Raw genomic sequence first — 13,602 nt, 5'->3', positions numbered from 1 at the left:
TGCCCCAGAGCATCCCAACTCTAGTGTTTCCTACATCGACTACCCATATTTATGAAAACGGAGGCCTCGTTGCTATCGTATTCCATTTAACAATGCATATGTAACGTAGTTTTTGGTACTTCAAACTGAAACTCTCCTTAGAAGAGGTACAAGTCACTACATAAGTTCTGTAGCAATAGGATAATGCAGAAATTCTACTACATATCTTTTACTGCTAAAAGCCCAAATGTAGACTAAAACTTAATCTTCCAAGGGAGATATTCACGTAGCATTATAACAAAACCGTATCTTATTTATTATATACTTAAAGTAGTTGAAAAAATCATTTACTAAATCTGTTGTTTCAAAGAAGGAAGAGCTTTAAATTATTCCCGCAAATGGTTTATGCAAGGCATATGGCTTTAAATTGATAAGAACACTTGTGGTTTTTTTTTAACAACCTTATCTCCATAATTTAATAATTCAATCTTGTCTCATAATTTAAGGAGTTATAAATATGACCCAGAATCATTTCCTTGCCTAAACTTGAACAATAATATCCAAAGACTGATGATTCTAAGGCAAGTATCACCAATGTGCAGCACTGTCAAAAGTGATTCACTTCTAGGACTCATAGAATCTCTTGAGGTGATTCTTATCCTTTTTTTGTTTCTTAAGATTTTATTTATTCACGAGAGACACAGAGGCAGAGACATAGGTAGACGGAGACGCACACTCCCTGCAGTAGCATGATGCAGGACTCAAACCAGGACGCCAGGTACATGACCTGAGCCAAAGAAAGGCAGATGGTCAACCACTGAGTGACCCAGGTGCCCCATGGTGATTCTTATCTTAAGAAAAACCTTCCTGTCAAAGGTCCGAAATGCCCTGGGATTTCAGTAAGTACTCACTGTATTAGTAATACTCATTTATGAGATTTAAATCAATAAGGACACACCCAGGAGAAATTATACCAACGCCCTTTGGAGTTACTTCAAACAGACACAATCAGAACCACAGAAGCATGTGGTTACAAGAAAGCCACACATACACACATGACACACACACAACACACACAATTAACTTCTCCTAAAATAAAGCCTGAACATTAAAACAAGTAAAATGATAAAGTAACAATAAGCATACAGATGCTAAAAAATATTCATCCACTGGAAAACAAGAGTGAGAATACACAAAGTAAAAAAAAAAAAAAAAAAAAAAAAACTCAAGTAAAAAAAAAAAAAAAAAGAAAGAAACCTCAAGTATAAATACAGCTTAAAAAGAAAAAAAAAAATTTAAGGCCTCCTCGCTGCTCATTGCCATTCAAGAGTTGGTTTTTCAATGGCATAACCCAAAGGCGGAGGGCAGTATTCAATCACTTTATCCAGTAAGACAAACAAACAAGCTGGAAACCTCGTGACCTGAAGTGAACAGAGAAAATTTCGTCTCCAGAGTACAGTGGGTATTCCCTTGAGAGCTGCACAACTACTGGATTCAAATCAGTTCCATTTCCCTACAAAATAAGAAGGAAGGATTGAATCAATTACCTGAGGGCAAACCCAATCACACAGTGAAACCCTTACCCCAATGAGTGCAGCAGAAGAGCAAGGTAGGAGGGACACTGCACAAACATCCTACAACTGTCAGCAGTGGCTACACAAATACCATTGTAGCTCTCATTTACCTGGAGAGACTGTCACATCTGTGCACAGCAGCCACAGCTGCTACCCAAGGCAGAGAAGGAAGGGAGTTCACACCCTTGAAAAAACAACCTATTATCATCTCCTAATACTGAACACGATGACTTGTGAATAGAGCAAAGGTTCTGTGTTGTGTTTGGAAATATTTAAGTTGTGATTTCTGCAAGGTTTAAGAGATCTTTATTTTTTGTCACTTTTTTATGTAACCATCCGAACTTGGTGTGCATTCTGTAGCATTTATTTAATTAAATGAGGAAATCAAAGTATATGAGGTACTCCGTGGAACTGTTCATAAAATTCACCTCTACGTTTAAGGACACAGAATCACTTATTTTAACCCCCTGAGAAAGAAAGCTGTGCTAACATTAAAAGTCCCACATTGCAGACACCTACTGCTGTCACCTGAAAGGTAAAATGAATATACATCTAATTAATTGGTCTTTACTATAAAATGATAATACTCCAAGGAATCAATCAAAGAAAATGACAGACTTAGTCCTAGAACAGTACTTTACCAGAAACATTTTCTGTCACAACTACTTTCAGGTGAAAATCACAGGGCCGTTTATTATTAAATTTGCTAGTGAGGCAAAAAAGACGGGATAAATTCAAATGTATCAGAAATCACCTTCTTAACTGTCAACATTTAGGTCACGGCTTTGAGGTGCATGGAATCATCCTAAAAGCACTTTGCATGCCCTAAGTTATTAATCTATAAAACGACCTATAAGGGAGACACTATTATTATTCCCAATTTACAGGTGAGGAAACTGAGTAACAGGAAGATGAGGGGATTTTTGCCCCTAAAACCACACAGCTAGTAAATAAAGGTCCAAGCTGGGCTTTCAGAGAAGGCATTCTCTCCCCCAGGCTCTACTACACAATTAGTATCTAAGCTACTCTCTCAAGAAGCAAATGTTTGGTGTGTTAACTCCACCACAAAAAATTAGAAATTTGGAATAGTAACATGACTTGATATTATAAAATAATCTATTTTTAAAAGTTTATTCGAATTTATACAGACTACGGAATGTGATTCCTTTTATTAGTCGCCTTTAAAACATTTATGCAACACAGTAAAGTTTCCACTAATTTAAAAGGAGAGGGACGCCCGGGTGGCTCAGCGGTTGAGCAGCTGCCTTTGGCTCAGGGAGTGATCCCGGGATCCAGGATCGAGTCCCACATCGGGCTCCTTGCAAGGAGCCTGCCTCTCCTTCTGCCTATGTTTCTGCCTCTCCCTGGGTCTCTCATGAATAAATAAACAATACTTTTTTTAAAAGTTTTAAAAGATACACTGGAACCTTTCTTTGAATTTAGCACCTCTATTAGAATTAATTTTCATATTCATTAATCACTAATGATTTGAGGGTACCAATGAGATCCATAGTACATGTAATGGTATGTTGCTATTTTTCTGGAGTGGATTTAATTTTTTTTTTGAAAACTCAGAATATATTTTGAGCCAAACCAGGTGAGTGATAGGAAAAAATAGTTTATATAAGTTTTTGGCAAAACAGTAGTATTTATAATCCTGTCCATTACTTATTATAAAGACAATTCCAGTTAGAAGTTTCAAAATGATTCAGCAATAACCTCACCACTAGAATATGTATAGTCTTCCAAAATGACTACTTTAAAAGATAGCCTTACTTGCATTCATTACACTAATTCTGGAAGTTTGGTTTTTAAAATCTCATTACCTTGTAGTTATATCTCCTAATCTAAAATAAATAGTGAATTAGGATTTTGTCTTATGGTGTTTAAGGAACTTGAATATGCAAGATGATATATATGAACAATAAAAAACCGGAATAATAAAAAATCTGAGTAATAAAAAATTCACAAAACTTTAGAGGTGAAATCCATGACTGAAGGAACTTTTTTCAACACTAAACAAAAATTTTAAGAAAGAAGAAAAATAGAGAAAGTGAAAGGTTGTTCAAAAAGAAGCAAACAATACTCAGTCCCCACAAACTGCTCAATTTTAATAAAAATTCCCAATACTATTTGTTAGATAAAAACACACACAGAAAAAATTTTTTTAATTTAAATTAAAAAAAAAACACACACACGGACAAGACAGATTCTAAAACAGCTGCTTCCAAGTGTCCACCAGCAAACAGGCTTCACTTTATTGCCTTTATTATCTTTAGCACTGGGCAAATTCTCACTCTCCCAACAAATGAGTGGCTCTTACGCATCCCTCTCATCTTACTGAACCTTCATTGCTCCCCCTCATCACTGTCTCCTCACAATTACCTATCATCACCCTTGTAATAAAATCCTCCTATTCTAGGAAACAAAGGTTCATCCAGTCTGGTCTCAGGCACAATCTTCCTCTCAATCTACATCTGCAGTGATACCATGCACAGCTGATTCTCAAGTATCTCAAAGACAATTCCTTTAGGCCAATTATTCTCCAGTATTTAATAAATACCTTCAAACTAACCTCTAGACATTTATTTCTTGTCTTTGCCAATCTTGATCTGTTTATTTCTGAAGATAAAATTCTGGACTTTCCTTCTTTTAAACATGCACACCCACACTCACCCACACTCAAGCCATAAGCACTAAATTCATTACCTAAGTATCCACTGATCTGATATTGTACATAACAACTTTTACACTTTTCTTATTGTTGGTATTTTTATTATTTCAGATTTCTCATCAACAGACACACTGAGATTTATTCTTACTCCTCATATTCAAAGAAATCTCTCTGTATCTACCAGAAATGCTTATTTGGATATTTCACCACTAGGGGAGGAAAATAAGGCGAAGCAACAAAGAGAGTTCTCTGTTGGCCCTTTTGGGGGGAAAAGAGAAATTTTTACACCAGTTAAGATGGTTGTAAGTGAATTTAAAATATTGACACAAGATTGGCAGCTGCTCACATTCTGCCTGAAAGGTTTACTACTGGCAGGAACTCCCAGCAGCTGCTTGTTTGAAACGTGAGAAAACATTTGGACAGTTAGGATAGCCTGATTTTCCCCTTAAAATCTGTTTGGCAAAACTTCTTGGCAGTTAATATGATCCTGTGAAAGGCTTTTTGTAAAAAAAAAAAAAAAAAAAAAGTGTTCACATCTCATCACAAAACTTGTTTTGCCAGTGTAGACGATATTTTAAAAAGCTGTATTTTAAACTCATAATCTTTTTATTGCTACCTAATATTTTTCCTTTAGCCAATACACATAAAATGGATGGCAACACCTGTGTTTATAATAAAATGATTAGGTGATCCATAGTGAAATCTTTAAGAGATTACCAATATCCTCCATGGAAGTTAATTTTCTTGTACCAAGTTGAGATGAGAACAGAGACCAGTGATGTGCAGCTTCATGGAGTTCAAAATTTTTATTAAGACACTACTCTAACAATGCTATGATTTAGAGAACTTGTTCTTAAGCATTAAGGCAAAAACAGTTCAAACAACCTGCCACAGTCACACAGTAAAAACCAGCACGAGTCCTCTCATGCATCCATGTACTCTGCATAAAATAACCAGTGCCCAGGGATGTGTAATTTGTGTACTCAACTTTTATAATAATTTTCTGAGCATTTCCTTCCCTTAATGGGTGTTCCTCTCCTACTTTAACTGCTTTCCTCTCATGCACTTTCAAGTATGCCATGGCCTTGCAGTGCTACCCCTTATCTAAGGCAGGGCAATCTAAGGATATTGATTTACGATGGCTGTGTAATTTACACACTCTGCAATTTTCCTGTATGATTTATTCAAAAAATAGATTGTACATTAAGCTTGGCATTCATTAAGCTGGCCCATTCCAGTTTCATATTAATCCTGTATCAGATATGTTTGGAAGTTTTATGCATTTAGAGCATGTATAGTCATTCTGGCAGATTTTAAAGTATATGCAAAATCACAGTAACCCTTTAGAAACATTTGCACTAAAACACTGAATGAAGCCCATGACACCAGCAAGACGGGATTACATAAAGATAAAATACTGGCATTGTATATGAAAATGAATAACTCAGTGAACATGACCTTTAAGAAATTGATAAATTTCAACTATGTTTTTTCTTTCATTAACATAAACATTGTAAGATCTATTCATTATTAATAAATGCAACCTAACTAATATACTCTTAAATCTATTCAGAACAATCCACTTTTCAGCATTCTGCTACATTTGTCTGAAAAAAGAAACCTGCATCACAGTATCTGATGGTAAATAAGACAACTGAAAACTTGAATGTTAATAATAACAATAAAGGCTACTACGTAAATTTTCTACTATAAACATAGTATTATTGGTAACTGTTTAAGATATCACCTCTATTATTTTGGATTTGCTAATGCCCCGTGACCTGTTAATTATCAAGCTTTTGCCAATAACTGAGAAAATATAAAACATAAAACTTTAAGGAGAGTTAAGATTATTAACAATAGCTTTTAATGCTCTTCAAAGAAAAGGAAAGTGATCTTCGGGTCACCTCATATATACACCTTTTTTCCTGTAACCAAAACTGAATTTAAATTCATATAAAGCTCACTTGTTCAAGTCCATACTCCAAAAGTAAAGCAGATATTTCCAAAGATGTAAAGTGTTCAGCAGAAGGTGGCATCATTGTGCATAGATTGATGCCTCTAATTCCATATGTGACTTAAAAGCAAATTGCCAGCAAACTGACAACCTGAGTCAGCATTTCATCTCATTTCCTTCATTTTTAGAATGAGAAGGAAATTAAGTGAAGATGCAGACAAAAACATGGTCTTTCATTTAGGACATCAGTAGAAAAGAACATGATCAAGGACATTTAAAATAATGAGAACCTGACACACCACAAATGAGTTCTATGAAAGTGTCCCCAACACAGCCTCATGAAGACACTGTACAAGGTAATATTTATATTTATGTTTTGATTGCAATACACAGAGTGTTATTCCAATGTTCTGAATCGTAAATGTGCCATGGAACATCATGGAAAAAGAGAGAAAAGAAAGGGCAAGTGAATGATGTGGGAGATGGATGGAGGGGGAACACTCAAGTTGTAATTGGAAATACCATTTTCTAATTTAATCACAAATGTATTACATATTCAAAGCAGGCTACATGTTCTATATGGTAATGTGCTTATTGTTTCTAATGCAGAAAAGTAGACTCATGCTATTTCTGTGCATTAAAATTATTTCAAGATTTATAATTATTCGTATCATCACAGATTTTTGATTGCTCACTCATTGAACTACAAAAACAAAAGCTGACGTCTGATTAAGTTATGGTAGCCTGCAATAAATCATTTGAAGTCATTTATTTGGAAATGGAATCCTGTATAACCCTTCCCATTTTTAAAATATATCAATCTAATCAATTTAATTTTCAACACAGATACTGCTTTTCTCCTCCTTGTCAAAATGTACAATGGAATTTCCACTAAATATAAGTAATTAATTTTTAACTACAAAAGTAAAGAACTCTGCTATTTAAGGATTTAATTTTATTATTATTTTTAATGTAGCAATGTCCTGATGGTTATTATTTGGCTGAATGAATTGAAGTGAGGCTCCCTGGGCAGCTGCTGACATAATGACTGATTGTGTGCAGAGCTGAGAATGTGAATGATAAATTTTGAAAGGCTCTGGAATTGGTGAATAACAAAAGTAGCTACAGTTCCTAAAATCTAACCATTTGTTCTTGGCAACAAAAGAAGACTCAAAGGCTTTTGTTTAATGAAATGATTCAAAAACAGGATACACTGGAATTAAGGGTTATCTGTACCAGCACAATTCAGCAAGCAGCTTGTGTGCCCAAGTAGATGGACAACAAATGTAGGCTGGTTAACATGATATAAATGGAATTAATCTGATTCTATTCCCCCTTAATATTATTATGGTAGTCTGACAGCTTTCTTAATATCTTCATGCTTTTTGCAAGGAAAAAAAAAAAGAGCACGTAGAAATAGGAACCATTAAATAACGTTTGCATGGACAGGTTAATGATTAATTCAAGAATATTCAATAATTAAAACATACACTTGAATTAGTTTGTAACAAAAGTGTCATAAATTGTTGAAAAGATTTTTTTAAAAAGAACTGAAATTCTTGACTACGTAATCGTGAGGCACTGATTCTTCTTAGACGTCAGTTTCCATACATGTAAAATGTACATGTAAAATTCAGAGAATTATACGAGATTCTCCAAGTAAAACACAAAAGAGAAAGCCTGGCAAATCGTAGGGTATTAATATTGGTTTCTGTTGGTAGAGGTACTAGTGGCAAAAGTGCCATGCCAGAGGGTATCTTACTTAACCCCCATAAGAACCTCCTGAGATAATAAAAACAAACCCTTAAAGGGCAGCAGAATATAGCACCCTAAAATATGACTGCAGAAGTTTAGGACATCTCACTCCAAATTAACACTGCTTTGGAATACTGATGATTTGGAGCTGTAGGCACAGGAAAAACAGCAAATGCAGGAAGAGGCTTTCTCTAAACTCCAGTTACCTAACTTATAGGCAAATTCTCTAGAAGGAACTTATTGTCTCCTCCTCAGAGAATTGCATCAACCAGGGAAGACTGACCATTATCACGAGAGAAAACTGTAAGTGGACACCACACCCAGACAAACCTTGTCACAAACTGTCACAGCTCCCACCTACTCTTCTAACCTCCCTCTATTCTTCTAAGGGCCCATTCATCTGTCCTAAAAATCATTAACTCTCCTCTATCGGGAAGACTTTCCTCTGCCCTATGGTGCTTCTAGCTGGATTTAGAATCAAAATGACAGGAGACAGATAAATGGGAGAAAATCAAATGTAATAGGTGTATGTACAGGAAATTCACAGATGAAATTCCAAAGCCAATGAGCCAACGTGAAGCTTATATGAGCTAAGGAGAGGGGCAGGGTCTGAGGATACAAAGGGAGAGAGACACTAGGCTAGAAGGTGAAAAGAGATATTTGGAAAAACAAGGTTGCCCTATTATGCAGATAGTTCCTAGGTAAAGGGGAGTCTGTAAATGGCTCCCTTCCAGGTAGAGGCTCTCCTTTCCAATTTAAATTTAGGCAGTTGGTGGAGAGGCAGAGAGCTTCTCCAGCAGCTGCTGGGTTTTGATTACTTTTAACTCAAAATAAGCTTTCTGTCAATGTGGCCCATCAAGGGGCAGTCTGTCCCAGATCCCTACACCCTCAAGAGGCCTACTTCCCTCTAACTTCTATTCAGATAGTACTGAAGACTGAATTAGCCCCCTCAGGCAGTTACTCATTTTCCCTGGGGATCTCCCATGTATAAATGGGAGATTATATTGTATTCCACATCAAAAATGAGACAATGGGGTAATTCAAGGTAAAATAATAATAATGATGATGATGATGATGATGATGATGATATAGGAAATTAGTGAGTTCTGTGACATTCAAAATCCTACCTTTTCCTGAGGATACTCTGTGTCTTCAATTAAAAAGATATGACATAAGTGAAAAACAGGGGAAAAAATGTAGCAAATTTATCATCACTATAAATTAAAAATTAACCTAAGCATTTCTGCTTTTCCCAAAGTTTTTCAAAGTATATGTGAACATTACATTTCCAGTGAAAAAGCCTTAAAATGTGAAATTGAATACATATTATATAAGGCACAGGGCCAAACTTATATATTGATTAGGTGACAGTAAATTCAATTCAATTAAAGGAACACCCAAAAAAGGACTCCCTTTTCCAAATACATCTCCGGGATATCTTCAGTAATGGTTTTCAATGTGGCTACTCACAGATCAAAATTATCCATTTTATCTAGGAAATAAAACAGAATAGCTTTTTTAAAAAAAATAAACTGTTAGCTATTGCAATCAAAACACAACAGATAACATCAGATTCAAAAAGAGGCTCAATAATTATGAATAAGGATAATTTGGATAATGGTGCATTTCTCAATTACAGTGCCACACACTGATCTATTGTTTTGATGCTGCTTATAGTTTCTTAAGAAAATGTAGGGAGAATGCCAACTGCTATAAAAGTGATACTACTTCTTTGAAATATCTTGGTAATAGTCTTCAAATAGTATGAGTATACATATCATAATAATGTATTTGTAATTGCATATATATAATTAAAGTAACTTTAAAGTATGGAGTCAAAGAATGGACATACAAATTATATATTTGACCACGGCTACTTTCACAAAGCAATATTTTATAAACATAATTCAACAAGTTTTGCTTTGTGAAAAGCAAGCTTCATACTTTCAAAAATAAAGGTACACAAAATCACATCTTACAATGATATTTTGGAAATAAGAGAGTCTTCATTTCCAAATGAAGTTTCAAATAAAGACTTTTGCTGTTTACGCTTTCTAAAGGCACTGTTTTGATATGAAGTAATCTTCATTTTGTGTTAGAAGACCAAATAAATCCCTTAATTCTAATCCAGTATGTATTATCTTTACCGTGGATGGTTTTTAAATCCTTAAGCAATTTATCTATCAGAATATAAAGCAGGGCACTAACTTCCAATTGCTGATTTTTATTGCATGTATCTGCTGAACTTACAAATTTGCTGAAAGGCACACCAGGGCTTCAAAAGTTCCCTCATGGCCAGGTTTGCAGGCATTTACCAGGAAAGAGCAGTTGACTTTGTCTTTGTTCCCAGCCCCAGACTTTCAGTTAACCTGAGAGATTTGTAAAGGAAGTAAAGAGTCACTTTACCTTCTGTTTCATTTCCTGTGACCCTCAACCTGTCATGTTCTGGTTCTGATTTTCCACTGCTGTACTCTGACACAAGTGTACCTCATCATAATTTGTAGAAGTAACAAAAAAAAATTATTGAACAAGCTTTGCTGTTGTTTCTTATTATTTAAATTAAATAGTCTCGGGGCACCTGGTGGCTTAGTCCGTTAAGCATCTGCCTTCAGCTCAAGTCATGATCCAGGAGTCAGAGAGGAGTCTGCTTCTCCCTCTGCCTCTCCCCACCCCAACCCCTGCACATGTTCTCTCAGTCACTCACTCTCCTTCTCAAATAAAATAAATGAAATAATTATTTAAAAAATTAAATAGTCTCTATCCACAATATCATTTTTGAACTACACATATAAATAACACACATTCACACTATAGGGCCATAGAAATCCATTTACATTAGATGAGAAACCATAGAATAGTCTACTTAAAAACAGAGGACACACTGTCAATGTCATACTAAGATCTTATTTTTTTAATCCCCTATATAGAGATCAAACACTTAATAGGAAGCTTGCTGAGGTAGATTTAGCAGAATAATAGCGATTATTAACTTGATGTTAATGATTTCAGCACTTTTACTACTGGCTATATATTTATGAGGTCTATATTTTATTAATCAAAAATAAAGTGTGCGTATACACACACACACTCGCATGTTTATTGTTTATTTATTTATTTATTTAACTGAAAACCTGGATTGAGGTTTAAGTAGCAATAATACTAGACATTGTCTGATAATACCAAGTACTAGCTCTACAGAAAGGGAAAGATGACTAACAGTTATGGCACACACAGTCCCACTGTCATAAGATATTAAGACACCTCTCATTAAAAGGCACAATACTATTTTATATGCCACTTTATGAACCATTATCTCAACAAATATAAGATGCCTGATAGATATCTATATCACTTTTATGTATCATTAAGGAAAAAAATATTGCCATAAACTGATAGACTATTATGATGTGTCCAACTTCAGATAAGCTAAAAGATAAATACAATGTACGTCTTGAAATGGATAAATTACACTATGTTCCAGTCACTGTGCAAAACTCTTAAGTTCATTACCTATCTTATTCTTATAAACTGCAAGAGAGCTTTTCATAGCTACAAAGTAGAGAAACTGGTGGAAAAAGGTTTAGATACTTGCTCTAGTAACACAACTAAAAGGGTCAGCGCTAGGAATTAAAATAAATTCCAGGGCAGCCCGGGTGGCTCAGAGGTGGCGCCTGCCTTCGGCCCAGGGCATGATCCTGGAGACCCGGGATCGAGTCCCATGTCAGGCTCCCTACACGGGGCCTGCTTCTCCCTCTGCCTGTGTCTCTGCCTCTCTCTATCTCTCTCTCTTTCTCTCTCTCTCTCTCTTTCTCTCTGGGTCTCTCATGAATAAATAAATAAAATTTAAAAAAAATTAATTCTACATCGGTTGGCCTCTCTCTCCCCAATGCTTACGGCTTGTTAGATCTAAATTATTAACAGACTTGAAATTAGATTCATTTATTAAAAAGTTAGTAAACAAAAAAGATTCTACTAAAAAAAGAAGTTGGTAAAAAAAAAAAGAAGTTGGTAAATATTTGTGATCAACAGAATGTCTCTCTACTCAGTAACTTTCTTCAATGATTATCGATCAATATAGCATTAACCAGAACATTATTGGAATCTAATAATTATGTTAATATGTAAAATGAGTTAGTATATTAATGTTAATATATAAATCAGTATATTAATAATATACAATATCATATTCAGCACAACTGCGTATATCCTATAGTAAGTCAGTAAGTCTGAATTCTGCATACCTCAGCTCTTTATATACTTCCATTTACAGGAAAAAGTAGAGCTTTAACACTGCTGTGAAGAAACGGAAATAAGTCCATATTAGAAATGTACAAGCAACTGCTTTGAATCCTATGGTTTGCAAGTGAAATCAAGAAGGCTTTATTCAACATATTTAATACAAACCTAGCAAAAATTATGTTTTTATGCAGACCCCTTTCAAAGTGCTATGGAAATAATGGTTTAAAGGACAAGAGAGTAAAAGCAACACAACTGTGCTCTCCACTCCAGTTATCCACACTCTTCCTTCTGATGAGTCAGCTGCATGGTTCTTTTCCCCTCAGTATAACCAGCACTTGGGCTCGACGCTGGGGTCTTCCACTTCCCAAACCCCGAGCTGCTACACAGTCAGCAGTTCACCAGCTCTGTTTCCTGTTCATGGCTGCTCTGCTGAGGCAAGTGTTTGGCATCTGATAACTCGCAGTAGATGGGACTGAAACAGATGAGGCCAAGCAAGTGGTTCACCTCAAGAGCCTGTGAAGTCCCCTCTCGACTGTTCCATGGAAGGCTCAAACTGGACAGGTGATCTCAGGAAATTACAGGTCAGAAGGTACAGTCAGGACATTGTACACATTCTGTGAAAATGATTTTTGGTTTGTTGGTCAAGAAGGTTCTATTTACCTTCCCAGGGGTGCAATCTAAATACGGGGGAACATTTTGGGAACAGGCATTAAAGAGAGTATTTTAAAAGCATCTCAAACTCTCCACCTTTGTACACTGGATTATTTCCTGCCTTTCAGCTACCTCCTGACTTTCAGGACTTTCTCTTTGACTAGGTCTCTACCTTTGGTGTTAACAAAGAAAAGCCCCCAGGCGGACCCTCTGTCATTTGTTACTCACTCCACCACCACTGTGTATATAGCATAGTCCTGAATGGACTCTGGTGCAGGCAATCTTGAAACTCAGTTTTTATTTTTTTAATGTTAAAATTATGGAGACACAGTTACACATACACAGGCAGGCATGTTTTTATATAAACAAAAGATAATTGCAAACATGTGCATGCTTGCTATCAAGTTAAACAATAATCTGATTCCCAAATATTAGCGGTACCTTCCAGATAAGCCACAGTAAATGTTACTAGTCTTAAAACTATAGCCCCAAACTCCCAGAGACTGTTTTATGTTATTATATTCTTTGTCATCAAATTTAGAAGACCTTCTCACTGAAATAAACAAACTAGATTAAATTTACTTTCTTTCCCAGAATGATATTGTATACTTCAGCCATAATGAAAAATGAGTATATTTCAGTAAGCCTTAAGGTGTTTTAATTATGAAGAGATTCTGGCCTCCCTATAACCTGTTTATTTACTGAGTTCCCACTAACTTCAGTATTAATTGTGGCTCTATACTTTTTACCTTATAAACTTTATACCAAAACGA

General features: G+C 35.4%; 1 protein-coding gene across 26 annotated transcripts in view; it reads right to left on the bottom strand.

Moving 5' to 3' along the window:
- ADGRL3 (adhesion G protein-coupled receptor L3) overlaps positions 1 to 13,602 on the bottom strand; it is an 802,670-nt gene that overhangs the window by 694,957 nt on the left and 94,111 nt on the right. Inside the window, exon 1 of one of the 26 annotated variants that reach the window (XM_041725368.1) lies at positions 10,190 to 10,204. The exons of the other annotated variants lie outside the window; for them this stretch is intronic. The gene's annotated coding sequence lies outside the window, so the exon portion shown is untranslated. Of the gene's footprint in view, positions 1 to 10,189; positions 10,205 to 13,602 lie in introns of those variants that run through there. 26 annotated transcript variants of the gene reach the window in all.

This window comes from Vulpes lagopus, chromosome 12 (genome assembly GCF_018345385.1).
Source record: "Vulpes lagopus strain Blue_001 chromosome 12, ASM1834538v1, whole genome shotgun sequence".
In the NCBI taxonomy this organism is placed as follows: domain Eukaryota; kingdom Metazoa; phylum Chordata; class Mammalia; order Carnivora; family Canidae; genus Vulpes; species Vulpes lagopus.
This window is presented reverse-complemented; position numbering and strand designations above follow the sequence as displayed.